Genomic DNA, 18131 nt, shown 5'->3' with positions numbered 1-18131 from the left:
ATGCTCTGGATGTACCTGTCAGCCTCGGGACATAAAGTTGTCCACATCAATGCCTTAGAAGTGAATCTTAAAGACATGGCCAAGAGGAGGCGAAACCTGCTAAACAGGCAGTGGTGGTTGTCTGAGGTGTGAGGTCCAGTGGAACTAATGAAGAGGATTGAAGATGGGAAGAGGGGTTAGCTGGTCACTCTCTGAACTGAAACTCCACCTTCTAGTCAAGATCAGACATTTTCATGTGTCTTCAGGGTTCTCTAGTCTCTACTTTTCCTTTCACTTTAAGCATGCTCTCCCAGTCTCCCCTTGACTGTTACAGATTCAATTGTGTCCCCCCAATACACGCTGATGTCCTAACCCCTGGTACCTGAGGATGTGACAGTATTAGGAAACAAGGTCTTTGCAGATGTAACCAAGTTAAGATGAGATCATTAGGGTAGAACATAATCCAACATGACTCGTGTCCTTACAAGAGGAAAATGTCATGTACAGACAGAATCACACAGACAGTACCATGTGATGATGGAGAGAACAACTGGATGTGTCTACAAGCCAATGCACACCAAGGATTGGTGGTTACCACCAAAAACTAAAAGAGGCAAAACAGGATTCTACCCAGAACCTCAGGTGGAGCACAGTCCTGCTGACTCTTTGATCTCAGACTTCTAGCCTCCAGAACTGTAAAAGAATACATTCCTGTAGTTTTGAGCTACCTAGTTTGTTGCAGGGTGTGGATAACTTTGGGGGGCACTTTTCAGCCTATCATCATGGGCTCACACTTCCTAAAGCATAACTCGATGCTCCATCCAAAATCTTATTTCAAATGTGTAAAATAGGCCCCTCTGATGCACAAACGTGCATTCTTTACCATGACTTAACAGGAAATGCCTGAAAACCCAACCATGACCCCTAAAAAGTCTAATATTTGCTCCCACAGCTCTTCATGCAACAATGCTAGCTGTCTGGCAAATTGCCCTCTGTCTAACCATTTTACGTTTCCCTGAGGAGTCTTCTCACATACACCCAACTGATTAACTTCATTTCCTCTAGCATAGAAATTAGTGAAAGGAATGTGTTATAGGAATATATTGAGCTTTGTGCCAGGAAAGAGAGCTTCCCAGGTGGCTCAGGGGTAAAGAATCTGCCTGCCAATACATGAGACCAGGGTTCAATCCCTGAGGCGAGAAGATCCCCTGGAGGAGGAAATGGCAACCCACTCCAGTATTCTTGCCTGGGGAAATCCCAAGAACAGAGGAGTATGGCAGGCTACAGTCCACAGGGTCGCAAAGATTCAACTATGACTGAGTACACATGCTCAGTGCAGCTGGGAAAGTGATACTGGCAAAGACATATGGTCTTAAGAAGAAATGTTTTTGAAATACGTAGCTTCAAAAAACAGAGCAAATCTCATTAACGACTGAGCTCTGGAAGTAAAGCTTCTATGAGATGCCCAACCATCCTCCTAGGGGAGATAATATCTGGGTCCCTTCAGTTTCACCAGCAACTACAGTTACAGTTTCCTTCAGATGAACGGTGACCCAGTGGGCCATAGAAAGTTTGAGTCCTGTGAGTTTTGTAGTTGCCTTCTGTTGATCATGTGTATTTTGACTTCAGATGTCATTTATATTTAAGAAATTCAGGCAGCCGGATTCTGCCATAGGTCAACTTGAAAAACATGCACAGGAACGTCAATGTCCTGTAAGCCACTGGACGTTTATGATCCATGTAGGACGGAAAGGTCATAGATGTCCTCTGAAGTGATTTATTTCCTAAATTAAAAGAACACACACAAAAAAATAGAAAAGGCATCTAAAATGTGCTTCTTGGTGCCGGCTAACTGTTGTGACTAAGAAGAGCACAGAGACTGGAGGTTAAATACCTTGCTTCACATTTCAGCCAGCACTTTGCACGGGGAACCACAGTCAATATCCTGTGATAAATCAGAATGGAAAAGAATTTTTAAAAATAACATATACATATACACATATTAACAGAATCACTTTGCTGTTTAGCAGAAATTAACACGACTGTAAATTAACTGTACTTCAATTTTTAAAAATAAAAAAAAAAAAATCGCAGCCAGCAGTGCAGCTCCCTGGCCTGTGATCTTGGCCAAAGGAGTCACTCTCACAGATGAAGAGCAAGGGCCTTGCGAGGTTAAGATGTTGAACCAGGAATGTGACGCTTTTAGATGCCAGGCGCTCTCCTCAGCACTCTTAAAATAATTCCTGAACATTCATTCGACCCACACGTGGACTAAACCATCCTTCACTCCATCCCAACGTGGACACTGAAGACTGAGATGGAGCGTCAAGTGAGCGGTGAGCTGTCTCCACAGGAAGCAAGGCCGTCCCTAGGGTCCCCAGTCCAACTCCCAGCATCAGCGGCCGCGGGGACCGGGAACGCGGGCGGCATTCCCACGGGAGGGGACGCGGGGACACAGGGACACAGCCTGCGGGTCGCGCCTTTTTCCTGTCACCGTTTTCTTCAGGCGCACCGGCCACGTGTCTGACGCTGTTCCTTCACGGCCCACTCGAGGCAGGGTCACTAAGGAGAAAACTAAGGCAGGGAGCGGCCCAGCTCGGCTTCGCCCGTGCCTCCTGCACGCTCCTCCGCGTTCCGCGGCTGTTGCTCCTTCAGCCTCCCGCAGCCCGGGCTCCTCAGGATGAGGTGTCACGCGAGAGCAGTAGCCCCGGAAGCTTGACAGAGCGCCGCGCGTCCGCCCGGCTCTGCGCCTGCGCAGTCGGCGCCCAGGGACCTCGGCGGCGCGCCCTCTGCTGGCGCCTAGGGGCACCGCCTAGCTGCCAGGAGCTCCAGGAGCAGGTCCCAGCATCACCACCCAGCACCTAGTGTGGTTCCGTCCTTTCCCCCAGACCGGGCCGCGACCCCAGGAGGGAAGAGCCACGTCGCGGTGCCCGCCTGGGGCTAGAGGAAGCCCAGCCAGGGCTCAGAGCTGTTGCTGATGATCAACTGATCATCTAGTTAAAATTGTGTCCTCTAAATCTCTCCATCGTAATGGCACCTTCTTTCCATATATAACTAATCAGTAAATAACACGCAACTCGGTATGCCACAGGACCCGAGTATAGTTCCAAAAAAGAATTCCTTTGGTGACCTCGGATAAAGAAAGTGATGGGAGCGTTGGGTGTGGTTGTAATCTTTGACAAAGGAATTCTGAGAGATGTGTTCCCTTAGGAGACTGTGGTTGGACTGTGGGCTGCCCACATAATATTCCTGCTTGATATGTGGCCTGGAATTGAAGTAGAGAGATACAAGGGACAGTGAAGGAAGCCTCTATCAGGCATGAGAAGCTCACAGTCAGTGGGATATCTAAAGCAATTCTACCTTGTCTTTCTCCCCTCCTTTCTCTACCCTACCTAGGCATTTTGGGGCAGTTGTGTATATTTGCTAGTGCTTGTTATTTGGGAATCAGGGTGAGGGATCAGGACTCTTACCTGCTTATGATCATTTATTTCTTTGCCTATAACCCCAACAGACTGCAATTTGCAGACACGGGCAGCTTAGATTCTAAAACATATTAGTTTTTGCAGAAGCAGAAATGAGAAAGTAAAATTGAATATGTTAAACAAGTAGTTTAAAAAAACTTGGAGAAATAAAAAAAGGTGACTGAATTATTTATCTACAGAACTGGAAATTGTAAACAATTAGTGAACAATTGCTCTTTTGATTTACATTACATGTTTCAGCCCTGTATCTCACAGTCCTGTATCTAACTTTGCTGGAAACTCATACACAGGTCTTTAATGTATTCCTCAGACTATATGATTAGTCTCCCCCATTTCATCTGCTCCATAAAGGTATTTACAAATTTGTTCAAATACTGAACTATTTAAGTCCAAAAGACATACTATTTTATAGAAATCTGTTACACTTTTACTCTAGAAGTCCTCAAGGCTTAAAATCCATAAGCCTTTTCAGTTCAGTTCAGTTCAGACGCTCAGTCATGTCCAACGCTTTTCGACCCCATGAACCGCAGCACACCAAGCCTCTCTGTCCATCACCAACTCCTGGAGTCCACCCAAACCCATGTCCATCAAGTCGGTGATGCCATTAAACCATCTCATCCTCTGTCATCCCCTTCTCCTCCTGCCCTCAATCTTTCTCAGCATCAGGGTCTTTTCAAATGAGACAGCTCTTCACATCAGTGGCCAAAGTATTGGAGTTTCAGCTTCAACGTCAGTCCTTCCAATGAATATTCAGGACTCATTTCCTTTAGGATGGACTGGTTGGATCTCCTTGCAGTCCAAGGGACTCTCAAGAGTCTTCTCCAACACCACAGTTCAAAAGCATCAATTCTTCAGCTCTCAGCTTTCTTTATAGTCCAACTCTCACATCCATACATGACCACTAGAAAAACCATAGCCTTGACTAGACAGACCTTTGTTGGCAAAGTAATGTCTCTGCTTTTTAATATGCTATCTAGGTTGGTCATAGCTTTCCTCCCAAGAAGTAAACGACTTTTAATTTCACGGCTGCAATCACCATCTGCAGTGATTTTGGAGCCCCCAAAAATAAAGTCTGACACTGTTTCCCCATCTATTTGCCATGAAGTGATGGGACCAGATGCCATGATCTTAGTTTTCTGAATGTTAAGCTTTAGGCCAACTTTTTCACTCTCCTCCTTCACTTTCATCAAGAGGCTTTTTAGTTCATCTTCACTTTCTGCCATAAGTGTGGTGTCATCTGCATATCTGAGGTTTTATAAATTTATCATATAATATACATGCATATATGTAAAAGTAGAGAATATCTCACCAACAAAACTACGAATAATATGGGAATTAAATTATTTTTTAAATGATATACTGGGATAAGTGCCAAGGAGAATAAAGTTTCGAAAGATCAGCAAAAGTCCTTCCAAGGAAGTGGCCTTTAATCTGAAGGATGTGCAGAAAGGAGGAGAAGTCTTTGTCTGGGGAAACAAAGCAGAAGTGTGAAGTGTCATCTGGGCAGAGATTTCTCTCCCTAAAGAACTGCACACGGTCCATGTACCCGGAGCCTGCGGGGAGGAAGTGAGGCCGGGTGGACTTGGACAGGTCCACTGCGGACAGGTCACGCAGAGGCTGCAACCTGTGTAAGGATTTTAGATTGCATCCAAAAATGCAGGGGGGGGAGATCAGTCACAGCTTTTAATCAAGGGCAGAAATTCAAGTTGATTTAGGGAAGCTTCCATTTCCCTTTTTCATGCCCTAGGTTGCCTACAGTAGGTCCAAGAGTCAGGCCATTACACGCTGCAGAATGAGATTTCAAAACAAATAAGCGGGGCGCGGAGGGTGGGGGTGGGGGAGCAAGCCCTCAAGACAGTTCTGGAAATCTGACGGCCGGAACCTGAGCAGCTTTGAACCGCTAAATCTCCAGCAGGTTGTTCAGAGCGTCTTTTGGACCCGCCTATCCGAGCGCGAGCGCGCGCGCGCACGCCCTGCACCGCAGATCCTGACGAGGCCGCGCCTGGGGCAGGGTCTCCTCCGCCGCCTTCCCGCGAGGCCCTCGGGCGGGTTGCGGTGGCATGTGGGTTGTACGGATCGACCCGCGACCCTCGCACAGGGGCTTCCCGAGGACCTCGCCAAGTTCAAGTTCGCGGGCGAAGAGTGATCGGACCACAAGCCCGAGAACGGCTGGTCCCGCCGCCTTGGGCCCCCCCGGGCCAGGCTGTGTTGTGTCCAGTCTTCGGACTGGGAGCCCGCCGGAGACGCACGGGATGGGGAAAGGCCTGGAAAACCGAGCCGGCCCCAGGAGGGGTGACCGTTTGGTGGTCAGGCCGATAGCCTTGGGGATCGCAGGAGAGAAGAGTTCCCAGGGTGCCTGGGGTGTTGGTGTGAATGTCAGCTCTGGTGTGCAAGAAATACCGCACCTCTTAATTTTCTGCATCTCGCTTTATGACTCCTCTGAGCCACGTGCGACCCACCCTTCCCTGTCCCCTTCTGATGGACTGGGTAAAAAATTAAAATTACACTGTGTTTTTTGCTTTTTTTTTTTTTTTCGGAGGGGAGGGGGGCTCCCCTTCCCAGGAATTAAGCCAAGTTCTGGAAGCAGTGGTATTTGTGGGTAAACGCATGGTTAAGTAACTTACCCGAGGTCCCATTGCCAAAAGTGGCCCTCAGAATTCAAACCCAAACCGCTCAGATTCCAGAGGCCATGCTCTCAACCAACATGCTAGATCCCTCTCTAAAATGTTTAGTTTCAGCCATATCTGATGCCAGCTTGGGACCACAGTGCCCTGAACTACAAGCCCACTGGACTGGGAGTCAAAAAATAGGACTGGCAGTCAGCAGGTAGCCTAAAGCAAGACTTCAGTTTCCCCCTGGAAAAAAACGGGTTTAGAATAGACGATTCACTTTGCTATACAGTAGAAACTAACCCAACGGTTGTGAAGCAACTATATGCCAATGAAAATTAAGAAACAGGGGTAATGTCCAAGGTCTACAAATTCTAGGGAGTGTAACTGGTCATTGGCAGGCCACCATGTAACCTATCCTAAGGGTGATGTAGCGGCTCCAAGGTGAAGTGACCTCATCACCACTAATGGGAAACTGGATTCTGTAAGAATAAATGGTTGGTGGACAAGGTGAGAACAGTGAGAGATGGTGAGAAATGCTGATGGTACAAGGGAGACGATTAGAGCATTTGCCACCTTCACCACCAACAGCCAACCTCCCACCCTACCTCCCTTCATACAGACTCCACACTTCCTAGTTTAAGAACTAAGGTCCCACATGCTGCGTGGGGTGGCAAATTAAAAAAAAAAAAAAAGAAGAAGAAGAAGAAGAAGAAAAATAAATTTAAAACCCCTCACTTTTGGAATAGTTTTCCTGGTTCTAATCCAATCCCTCCTCCACCAGGGTAGCATTATGGAAACTTAGATCTGGAAAAAAGCCTTAAAGGTCATTGTATTAGTTTTCCACCAAATTTGATGGATTAAAACACAATACTTTATTATCTTACAGTTCTATGTATTTAGAATTCCAACAGAAGTAAAAAAAATTCAATGCAAGTCAAGAAAAAGTCAGATAGCCGGGCTGTGATTGTTTCTGGGGGCTCTTGCTGCGTTGGTGGTGTCTTTCTTGCCTTTTTTACTTCTTTAGAGGCTAACTTTATTACTTGGTTTGTGACCCCCATTCTCCTTCTTCAAAACTAGCAATATTGCCTCTTCTGACCCTTCTTTACATCATCCTCTGATTCTGACCTCAGTGGGGAAAGCTTTTCTGATTTTAAGGACATGGGGTTAGACTGAACACCCCCAACCCCCTGCCAATAATCCAGGATCATCTCCCCACTTTAAAGTCCTTATCTTAATCACATCTATGAAGTCCCTTTTGCCACGTAAGGTAGCATCCACAGGTTCTAGGGATTCAGTTTAGTTTAGTCGCTCAGTCATGTCTGACTCTTTTCGACCCCATGGACTGCAGCACGCCAGGCCTCCCTGTCCATTACCAATTCCCGGAGCCTACTCAAACTCACAAATTGGGTTGGTGATGCCATCCAACCATCTCATCCTCTCTCATCCGCTTCTCCTCCCACCTTCAATCTTTTCCAGCATCAGAGTCTTTTCCAAAGAGTCAGTTCTTTGCATCAGATGGTCAAAGTATTGGAGTTTCAGCTTCAGCATCAGTCCTTCCAATGAATATTCAGGACTGATTTCCTTCAGGATTGACTGGCTGGATCTCCTTGCAGTCCAAGAGACTCTCAAGAGTCCTCTCCAACACCACAGTTCAAAAACATTGCTTCTTCCACACTCAGCTTTCTTTATAGTCCAACTCTTACATCCGTATATGACTACTGCAAAAACCATAGCTTTGACTGGACAGACCTTTGTTGGCAAAGTAATGTCTCTGCTTTTTAATTAACTGTCTAGGTTGGTCATAGTTTTTCTTCTGAGAAGCAAGCATCTTTTAATTTCATGACTGCAGTCACCATCTGCAGTGATTTTGGAACCCAAAAAAATAAAGTCTGTCACTGTTTCCATTGTTTTCTCATCTATTTGCCATAAAGTGATGGGACCAGATGCCATGATCTTAGTTTTCTGAATGTTGAGCTTTAAACCAACTTTTTCACTCTCCTCTTTCACTTTCATCAAGAGGCTCTTTAGTTCTTTCTGCTGTAAGGGTGCTGTCGTCTGCATATCTGAGGTTATTGATATTTCTCCCGGAAATCTTGATTCCACCTTGTGTTTCATCCAGCCCGGCATTTCTCATAATGTACTCTGCAGGTAAGTTAAATAAGCAGGGTGACAATATACAGCCTTGACATACTCCTTTCCCAATTGGAACCAGTCTGTTCCATGCCAAGTTCTAAATGTTGCTTCTTGACCTGCATACAGATTTCTCAGGAGGCAGGTTAGGTGGTCTGGTATTCCCTTCTCTTTAAGAATTTTCCACAGTTTGTTGTGATCCACACAGTCAAAGGCTTTGGCGTAGTCAATAAAGCAGAAGAAGATGTTTTTCTGGAATTGTCTTGCTTTTTCAATGATCCAGCGGATGTTGGCAATTTGATCTCTGGTTCTTCTGCCTTTTCTAAATCCAGCTTGAACAGCTGGAAGTTCATGGTTCACACACTGTTGAAGCCTCACTTGGAGAAGTTTGAGCGTTACTTTGCTAGTGTGTGAGATGAGTGCAATTGTGTGGTAGTTTGAACATTCTTTGGCACTGCCTTTCTAGGGATTAGGACATGAGTATCTGTTGGGGAGGGTTGTTATTCTGCCTACTTTCTGCAAGAAGGAATCCCCTGGCACATGCTGTTTTGAGTACTTCCACTGACAGCGGGGAGGTTAGTACTTTATGAGGCTGCCGAGGGTCATGTTCAACTCTAATCACCTCTAATCTACAGGTGATGACCAACTCTAAATGTCAGAAGATGAGTATGTTCAGTACCAGTGTTCCCATGCACAGGTCTTTGCCTTCGGAAATGCAGAAGAAAACCCAGTCTGGTATCCCCACTTACATACTCCCATGTGACATTCTTGAAATATTTGAAGACAGCTAGACGATTTTGCTGTTATTTCTTAGTCGAACAAAGTGAGAGCCTATTATATGAGGGTTCTATTCTAGGCTTCAGAGATGGGGGAATTTATTAGCCAAGGTCTTTAACCTCATAACACGTTACTTCTGGTGAAGAAAACAGGTGGATGCTCCAACAAACAGTATTAGCATTGCCTTGAGTACCACCAGATCAAGGGTACCAAAAAATTCTTGAAAGAATGGATTTTTAAATTGCATTTATTTTTGGCTGTGCTACCTGCTGCACGTGGGCTTCCTCTAGTTGTGTTAAATCGGGGCTACTGTCTAGTTGTGCGGGCTTCTCATTGCAGTGGCTTCTCTTGCTGCAGAGTATGGGCTCTAGGGAGAGTGGGCTCAATAGCTGTGGTGTACCGCCTTAGTTGCCCCTCAGCATGTGGGATCCTCCCTGACCAGGAATCGAACCAGTGTCCCCAGCATTGGCAGGCAGATTCCTAAAATCTGGACCACCAGGAAGTCTGAAAGAATGTTGTTTTATTTTGTTTTTAAATCATGTAAATAATGATTATAGGAAGAAGTTAGAAACTTTGTACATATGTTTCATATTTCAGGGTTGTTTTTGCTTTGGATTATAATGGGGGGACCATCAGACCCTTCTCATACCCACAGACCTCTGAAAATCTTACTCTAGCCCTGAGGGAGAGAAGATTTTAATAAGATAGAATAGTTTCAATCAGAGTAAGCCAAGATGATTTCTTGGAAAAAGTTGAGACTTCCAAGATGAGTGGATTTAGATAAATAAAGGCTAGAGGAGAAGCCATGCTGTAAATTTCCGCTGACGCCATGGCAGCCAGAGATGGGACTTGGGCAGATAATCCTTTCAGTTTGGGCTGTGGGTCGAGTATATGCAGAGTGTTTTACTGCTTGTTTTTAAATAGAAGTCTTCTCAAAGGCACTGAGAAGACTAGGAATTCTGTGGCGATGGGGTAGCACAACACCTCCCTCTCTGCAAAGAGCCTGTGAAACAAGAAATAACCATCTCTACAGGCTACAAACCCTGGAGCTAACACCCTTTGTGTGTTAGTCGCTCAGTCATGTCCAATTCCTTGCAATCTTTTGAACTGCAGCCCATCAGGCTCCCCTGTCCATGGGATTTTCCAAGCAAGAATACTGGAGTGGCTTGCCATTCCCTTCTCCAGGGGATCTTCCTGACCCAGGTCTCCTGCATTGCAGGGGGATTCCTTACCTTCTGAGCCACCAGGGAAGCTCAAACACCCTTTAGCTTCCTGTGATTGAGTTTATCTGAGTCTCCAGCAGAGCTCCAGGCACTGGCAACCTGTACAATCTGGGAGATGCTCTGGAGGGTGAAGTTCATCCAGTTGTTTGTTCTTAGCCACTTAACTTCTACCCTCTTCCCCTTGGTCGAAAAACATTCTCTCCATGTGCATTCTGGAAAGTGTAATTTGCATTCACATTGTGTACTGCTCCTTCTGAAATATAGATGAACTGAAATACTGTAGATAAACATAACTAATTTTCACTCCAATTTCCTGATAGAAAATGAAAATCTGGTTGTTGTTTTTTCTTTTCAACTCAGTTTTCTAGAGGCTCTGCAGCTGACACCATAACATTGAATGTTCCCTGGTAGACTGAATTATCTGTTGACTTCACCTCTTCATTGTTTAGAAATTGATGCATTTTATAATTAACATTTGAGGTCTCCCCTTCAGCTTTCTTATTTGAATGCTTTGTTGCAAAATAATCATTTATGTATTTTTTTTTTTTTTTTAGGCATGTTTGCCTTTAAGAGTCAGAATAATTCTGACTTCTTTGACTCCAGGTCAACTTCAGCCGTATTTCCAAAGACCTTCTTAATGATTGCTGGAAGTGTTTCTGGCATTGTTTTGGTTGGAACCAAGTTTGTATCCTGTGAGGATAATTTCATTCTCAGTGATTCTTATTTTTAAATTTTGTTTGGTCCCTAAGAGGGTATGCTGAGTTAAAACTTGAAATTGCATTGTAAGTGAAGACAGGGTCTAAAATGAGAACTAAAAGATGGTACAATGCTGTCTGAGTAAACAGTGAAACAATACTGGTATCATTCTTCTTCAGTTCTCTATGAGGTGCTGGAGAACTCTGCTCACCCTCTTCTTTTACTACCTGTATCAACTCAGAGATCTTGGGCCTGATAGTAGCAAAGATCAAGTGGTTCCCCTTCCCTTAGGACAAAATGGAATCTTTCTGGGGCAGGTTGACCATGTCTTGGTTTCCTTCCTTATTTATGCATAGGTTTGGATGTTTAAAAATGTAACATGATTAAGATAATTTAAGCAAACCAAGCTCTACCCATTTAATGTTCACACATATTATAGAAAATAATCAATAACCTAACCCTCAAAGCATGCCCTTAGAGGAATTTTTTTTCTTGGGTGCAGTAGGAGAGTTGGCAGACTTAAGTTATGACCACCACAATATCACATCATTACTGATATTGTAGCCACAGACAATGGGCAGGACCTCAGAGAACACAGGAGACTCCTCCAAGGAGATTTGCAGGAAATGCAAGGAGACTTTGAGAAGAACTGGAGATCACCCATGAGGAAGAACTGTAAAAAATGGTTTACTACTGTTAATTTTACCCAATTTGTCACTGTTCACCATACCTCTTCCCCTCAGGATGGCATGGCTGAGGGCTTCCTGGGTTCAGCACCAGTGTCAACAACAACATTCACATTCTTTGGCCACTTAGCATGAAACAAAATTCCAGAAATCCAAGATCTGTTTCCGGTACTGCTACTGGGCCTTTTGATTGACTCGGGCATATTATTCATTTCTCTGTACTTGACTTTCTTCCAAAATAAACATAAATAATTCTTACCTAACCTATTCTCAAGTTGGTTTGAATATCAAATGAGACATGAAGCATGAAACCTCTTTGGGCAAATGAAATGTCATAGAAAATTAGGATGATGTGCTGATGAGTAGTATCATCAGCATTCCAGAGTGGGGCTGGCACCCTCTCCTTCCTTTCCAGACTATTGGCAGTAAGAGAGAATCATATCGTAATCAGACTGGGGGATTCCCATTAGCTTTCAATATACTGCTATTCATGAAACAAGGATCAAAGAGTTTTGTGGCTGTGCCAGCTTCCTGAAAACCTAGGAAGCACTGTGAGTCCAAAAGAGGCATTCATTGTTAGAACTCAGAGGGGGAGTGCTTTCACAATGATACAAGGCAGTTTCTTATCTCTGCCTCAGAGCATCACTGAACACCTGCCCCAAACAAAAAAGGAAAACCTTTAACTGATTCTCAGAAGCACAGACTTTGCAGAAAAGCTGGAAGAGAAAGGGTCAGTGAGCAAGAATAAAAATAGTAGAGTACATTTAGGAAGGAAAAACAGAGATGTCAGTATCAACGCTGGCAGATACAGAACAAATAATGAACAAAAGTACCCCAAGGCTAAGCCAAATGGCTCATAAATTGGATATGAGTCAGCAACAGAAGTCCTTTCATTAATTAAGCTCAGGACTGGGGACGATGTTAACAATATTTATGGAGGACCATGTGCTGGGGGGCGGGGGGATTTTACTGTATACATGCATTATCTTCTTTAACCCCACTAGGTGGGTATCATTGTATCCATATTTCACAAACCAGGAAAACATTGCCCAGAGCATTACAATACTTGCCCAAGGCCTCCAAGCCATAATGTGCAAACTGGAACTTGAGCTGACATCTGTCACCCAAGTCTGTGTTCCTAATCAAGACTGTCAGTTGCCTCTCTGAGAGCATCCTGTTCATGGAGGACAATGGGCACAATTCTGGGCTTTGGCAGAGGGACTTGGAAAACCTTAAGAGGATTCTGTGGGTAGAAGTGAGAGGAATAAAATTATTTAAATGTGGGAAACTGCTCAGTAGGTTAGTACTTAGGAGTCATTGGTGTGAATTACCTCTGGGTTTACTGCTTTCTGGGCTATCCAGGTGACTTAGTGGCAAAGAGTTCACCTGCCAATGAGACCTAAGAGACAATGGTTTGATCCCTGTGTCAGGAAGATCCCCTGGAGGAAGAAATGGCAACCCACTTAGTATTCTTGACTGGAGAATCCCATGGACAAAGGAGCCCGGCAGGCTGCAGTCTATGGAGTCTCAAAGAGTTGGATACAACTGAGCAACTGAGCACACACACAAAACTGGGAAAGAGAGCTAAGCTGAAACCCATAGGAAAGTTAACTTACCTCATGACAGTTGAGGTTAAGCAATAGAAAATGGCTACTGGTGGTTTTGGAGAGAAGCAGGATTCAGACTAAACGAGGACCCAGTTGTTACTGTTTCTGGAAACGAAGGATGCTATGTGTCTGTGACGACCATGCAGGTGTACCATGCAGAGAGCCTGCAGTGGGGACACAATCGACCGTCAGCCTCCAGGTGTCACCCTTTGGGCTTGCCGAGGCTTCCAGGTCCAGGCTGCTGTTCTTTCAGCTGCCCCAGGTCATGACTGACCTGAGCAGGGACAAGAGCTGGCATCCTTGCCCAGTGGGGGCCTCCCCTGCCAGCCCTGACGATGCCCCCTGAGGTTCCTCTCCCAGAACTGCCCAGTGGTCTGAAGCTTCTCCTCCCCCAAGCCGGCTCCTTCCCTCTTGTCTGAGGTGTGAGACATTCAAAGTAGCCTGGAGGTTCCCCTCACTTGCTCCTGCTCTGACCCTTTTATCCTTAACACGTGCTTCCCCAGTAAATCTCTTGTATGTATAATCTTTGGAGGAGGAAATGACAAGCACTCCACTATTCTTGCCGGGGAAATCCTGTGGACAGAGGAGCCTAGTGGGCTGCAGTCCATGGGGTCGCAAAAGAGTTGAGTACAACTCAGCGACAAAACAAAACAACCACGATGTGTAAAGCTGTCAAATGTGTCTGCTTCTCAGAGACCCAGTCTAACAGCATGCTGTGTTGGAAGAGGAAAGTAATCTTATGTCTTTAAAAGTAGGCTTTGCAATTAATTGAGACATTTGAAGGGCAGGCTCCCAGGGGTTAAAAGAGGATGTGCTTAGATAGTCCACCTTCTCCTAGGCCTGAGATTCTATGAGTCTGTTTCTGGCACTTAAATATAACAGAGGTTGAATGATCCTAGTTTATTTCATTTTTTATAAGTTATATGGCCCAAGAAATATGACCTTAAAATGTTTACCTGAACGATAATGAAAAATGCCTGAATGACATCTTTACTGTCCCTGTCACCATCTCTGATCTGAAACCTGCATGGCTCTAGCAGATGCTGTTAAAGTTACTGCAGAAGTAAATGTAGCCTCAACTTCATTTGTACTAGAAGGCCACAGATCTGAGGACCAGCTTTGGAAATGAATTGAATCCCAAAAGCAATGTGATCAACCAGCTCAAACTTCCCCCACTCAAGAGTCTTCAGAGATGTAGTGCTCAAAATAAAACATACCAACAATATATATACATATACTTGCTGAAAGTATTTGTGGATTTACAATTATCACAAGGGCAGAAACATCAGGGCCTAATACACTCAGAGTCACTGAAAAGTACCCTCAACCTGTCTAAAGACATCAAGGTAACCACCACTGCTGGCACACACAGCCAAATTCTCTGAAACAAGAACATTTGGCCTTCTCAACAAAAGGCAGGTCTGGTTTCCCAGGAAATCACCTCCCATGTCTGTGTTGACAGATATCTAAGGTCTCTGATTTCCAATGTTATACAAGGTTGAGGGGGAGACCCTGCTGACTCTGCAATGGAAGGAAAACCACCTGCTTCATTTGGAACCACATTCCTACACGATGTCTTCTTCCTCTGGCTGGAGATTTTTCAAATGGAGAGATGCGGGAAGATGAAAAGTTCCTCGTAAGTTCTTGCGTGAGAGGATTGATAATATTCATGAAAAGCCTTCAGACGCAACCTTTTAACTCTGATCTTAACGCCGCATCTTCAGATGTCTCCTATTTAATGGACTAGATCTGATAGACAGAGTGCCTGATGAACTATGGACGGTGGTTCGTGACACTGTACAGGAGATAGGAATCAAGACCATTCCCAAGAAAAAGAAGTGCAAAAAGGCAAAATGGCTGAGGAGGCCTTACAAATAACTGTGAAAAGAAGAGAAGTGAAAAGCAAAGGAGAAAAGGAAAGATATGCCCATTTGAATGCGGAGTTCCGAAGAATAGCAAGGAGAGATAAGAAAGCCTTCCTCAGTGATCAATGCAAAGAAATAGAGGGAAACAATAGTATGGGAAAGACTAGAGATCTCTTCAAGAAAATTAGAGATACCAAGGGAACATTTCATGCCAAGATGGGCACAAAAAAGGACAGAAATAGTATGGACCTAACAGAAGCGGAAGATATTAAGAAGAGGTGGCAAGAATACACAGAAGAACTGTACAAAAAAGATCTTCACGATCCAGATAATCACGATGGTGTGATCACTCATCTAGAGCCAGACATCCTGGAATGTGATGTCAAGTGGGCCTTAGGAAGCATCACTATGAACAAAGCTAGTGGAGGTGATGGAATTCCAGTTGAGCTTTTTCAAATCCTGAAAGATGATGCTGTGAAAGTGCTGCACTCAATATGCCAGCAAATTTGAAAAACTCAGCAGTGGCGACAGGACTGAAAAAGGTCCGTTTTCATTCCAATCCCTAAGAAAGGCAATGCCAAAAAATGCTCAAACTACTGCACAATTGCACTCATCTTACACGCTAGTAAAGTAATACTCAAAATTCTCCAAGCCAGGTTTCAGCAATACGTGAACCGTGAACTTCCAGATGTTCAAGCTGGTTTTAGAAAAGGCAGAGGAACCAGAGATCAAATTGCCAACATCTGCTGGATCATCAAAAAAGCAAGAGAGTTCCAGAAAACATCTGTTTCTGCTTTATTGACTATGCCAAAACCTTTGACTGTGTGGATCACAACAAACTGTGGAAAATTCTTCAAGAGATGGGAATACCAGACCACCTGACCTGCCTCATGAGAAACCTGTATTCAAGTCAGGAAGCAACAGTTAGAACTGGACATAGAACAACAGACTGGTTCCAAATAGGAAAAGGAGTACGTCAAGGCTGTATATTGTCACCCTGCTTATTTAACTTATATGCAGAGTACATCATGAGAAACGATGGGCTGGAAGAAGCACAAGCTGGAATCAAGATTGCCAGGGGAAATATCAATAACCTCAGATATGCAGATGACACCACACTTATGGCAGAAGGTGAAGAAGAATTAAAGAGACTCTTGATGAAGGTGAAAGAGGAGAGTGAAAAAGTTGGCTTAAAGCTTAACATTCAGAAAACTAAGATCATGGCATCTGGTCCCATCACTTCATGGCAAATAGATGGGGAAACACAGGGGCTGGGCTCCAAAATCACTGCAGATGGTGATTGCAGCCACGAAATTAAAAGTCTCTTACTCCTTGGGAGGAAAGTTATGACCAACCTAGACAGCATATTAAAAAGCAGAGACATTACTTTGTCAACAAAGGTCCATCTAGTCAAGGTTATGGTTTTTCAAGTGGTCATGTATGGATGTGAGAGTTGGACTATAAAGAAAGCTGAGTGCTGAAGAATTGATGCTTTTGAACTGTGGTGTTGGAGAAGACCCTTGAGAGTCCCTTGGACTGCAAGGAGATCCAACCAGTCCATCCTAAAGGAGCTCAGTCCTGGGTGTTCATTGGAAGGACTGATGTTGAAGCTGAAACTCCAATACTTTGGCCACTGATGTGAAGAGCTGTCTCATTTGAAAAGACCCTGATGCTGAGAAAGATTGAGGGCAGGAAGAGAAAGGGATAACAGAGGATGAGATGGTTGGATGGCATCACCGACTTGATGGACATGGGTTTGGGTGGACTCCAGGAGTTGGTGATGGACAGGGAGGCCTGGTGTGCTGCGATTCATGGGGTCGCAAAGAGTTGGACACGACTGAGCGACTGAACTGAACTGATTCATCTCTTTTCATCCTTGTAATATAGATTATGCTTGATATCTTTCTGGAGCAGTCCTTCTCTATTCATCCTTGAGACAGAAAAGATGTATTTGCACATGGAAACATGACATAACAGTTACAAAATTAGAAAAATATCTTTTCAGGGACCTCCCTGGTGGTCCAGTGGTTCAGACTCTGAGCTTCCAGTTCAGGGAGCACGTGTTCGACCCCTGGTTGAGGAAATAAGAGCCCACGTGTTGCACATGGGGTGTGCCCCCCAACACACACAAAAGAGAAAGAAAAATATCTTTAGGAAGGAGTTAGATTGAAAATGTCTCAAGGCATTTCTACTTCTGTGAATGCAGGGTGTGGGAAGAGCACAGGTTTGGAGGCAAACACATAGTCCTGTGACTGACTCTCTAAACTCTGCCATCTACTGTGTTAAATCAGAGGTCCCCATCCTTTTTGGCATGGAGGACTGCTTTCATAGATTTTTCCACAGACCAGGGTGGGGGAGGGCAATGCTTTCAGGATGATTCAAGAACATTACATGTATTGTGCACTTTATATCTATTATTATTATCATCAGCTCCACCTCAGATCATCAGGCATCAGATCCCAGAGACTGCGAATCTGTGTTAATTGGCAATAATACTTCAAGGAGCTCACGGGAGATTTAAATTGTGAAGTCACATTAAAGATTTAAAGAAAAATGACCTAAGAGTGGATGAAAGATGATCAAGTCACAACAATGCTAGTTGAAATTATAAAACTCTGTGATACAAGAGGGGAAAAGGATGTAATATGTAGGAAAGTGAAAGTCACTCAGTAATGTCCTACTCTATGATCCCATGGACTGTAGTCTGCCAGTCTTCTGTGTCATTGTAATTCTCCAGGCAAGAATACTGGAGTGGGTTGCCATTTCCTCCTCCAGGGGATCTTCCTGACCCAGGGATTGATCTCGGGTCTTCTGCATTGCAGGCAGATTTTTTACCGTGTGAGCCACCAGGATAGCTGGCTGGAAAGCTGACAGAAGTTTGCAAGACAGCCACACTTTACAGAAGAGGTTCTAAGGACATGTCAGGGAACCTAATATTCAAATGGAGGATTTTAAATGATCTGTTCCTTTCTATATTGGAAGCACAAAGGGTATAATCCTTGCTGAGTAGATGCTATAAATAGATAATGAGCCTTTGTATTTGTCATGGGACTTGTTTACTGGAAGATTAATGA

The sequence above is a fragment of the Muntiacus reevesi genome, chromosome 11 (assembly GCF_963930625.1).
Source record: "Muntiacus reevesi chromosome 11, mMunRee1.1, whole genome shotgun sequence".
NCBI classification, from domain to species: domain Eukaryota; kingdom Metazoa; phylum Chordata; class Mammalia; order Artiodactyla; family Cervidae; genus Muntiacus; species Muntiacus reevesi.
Note: the sequence above shows the minus strand (reverse complement) of the source record.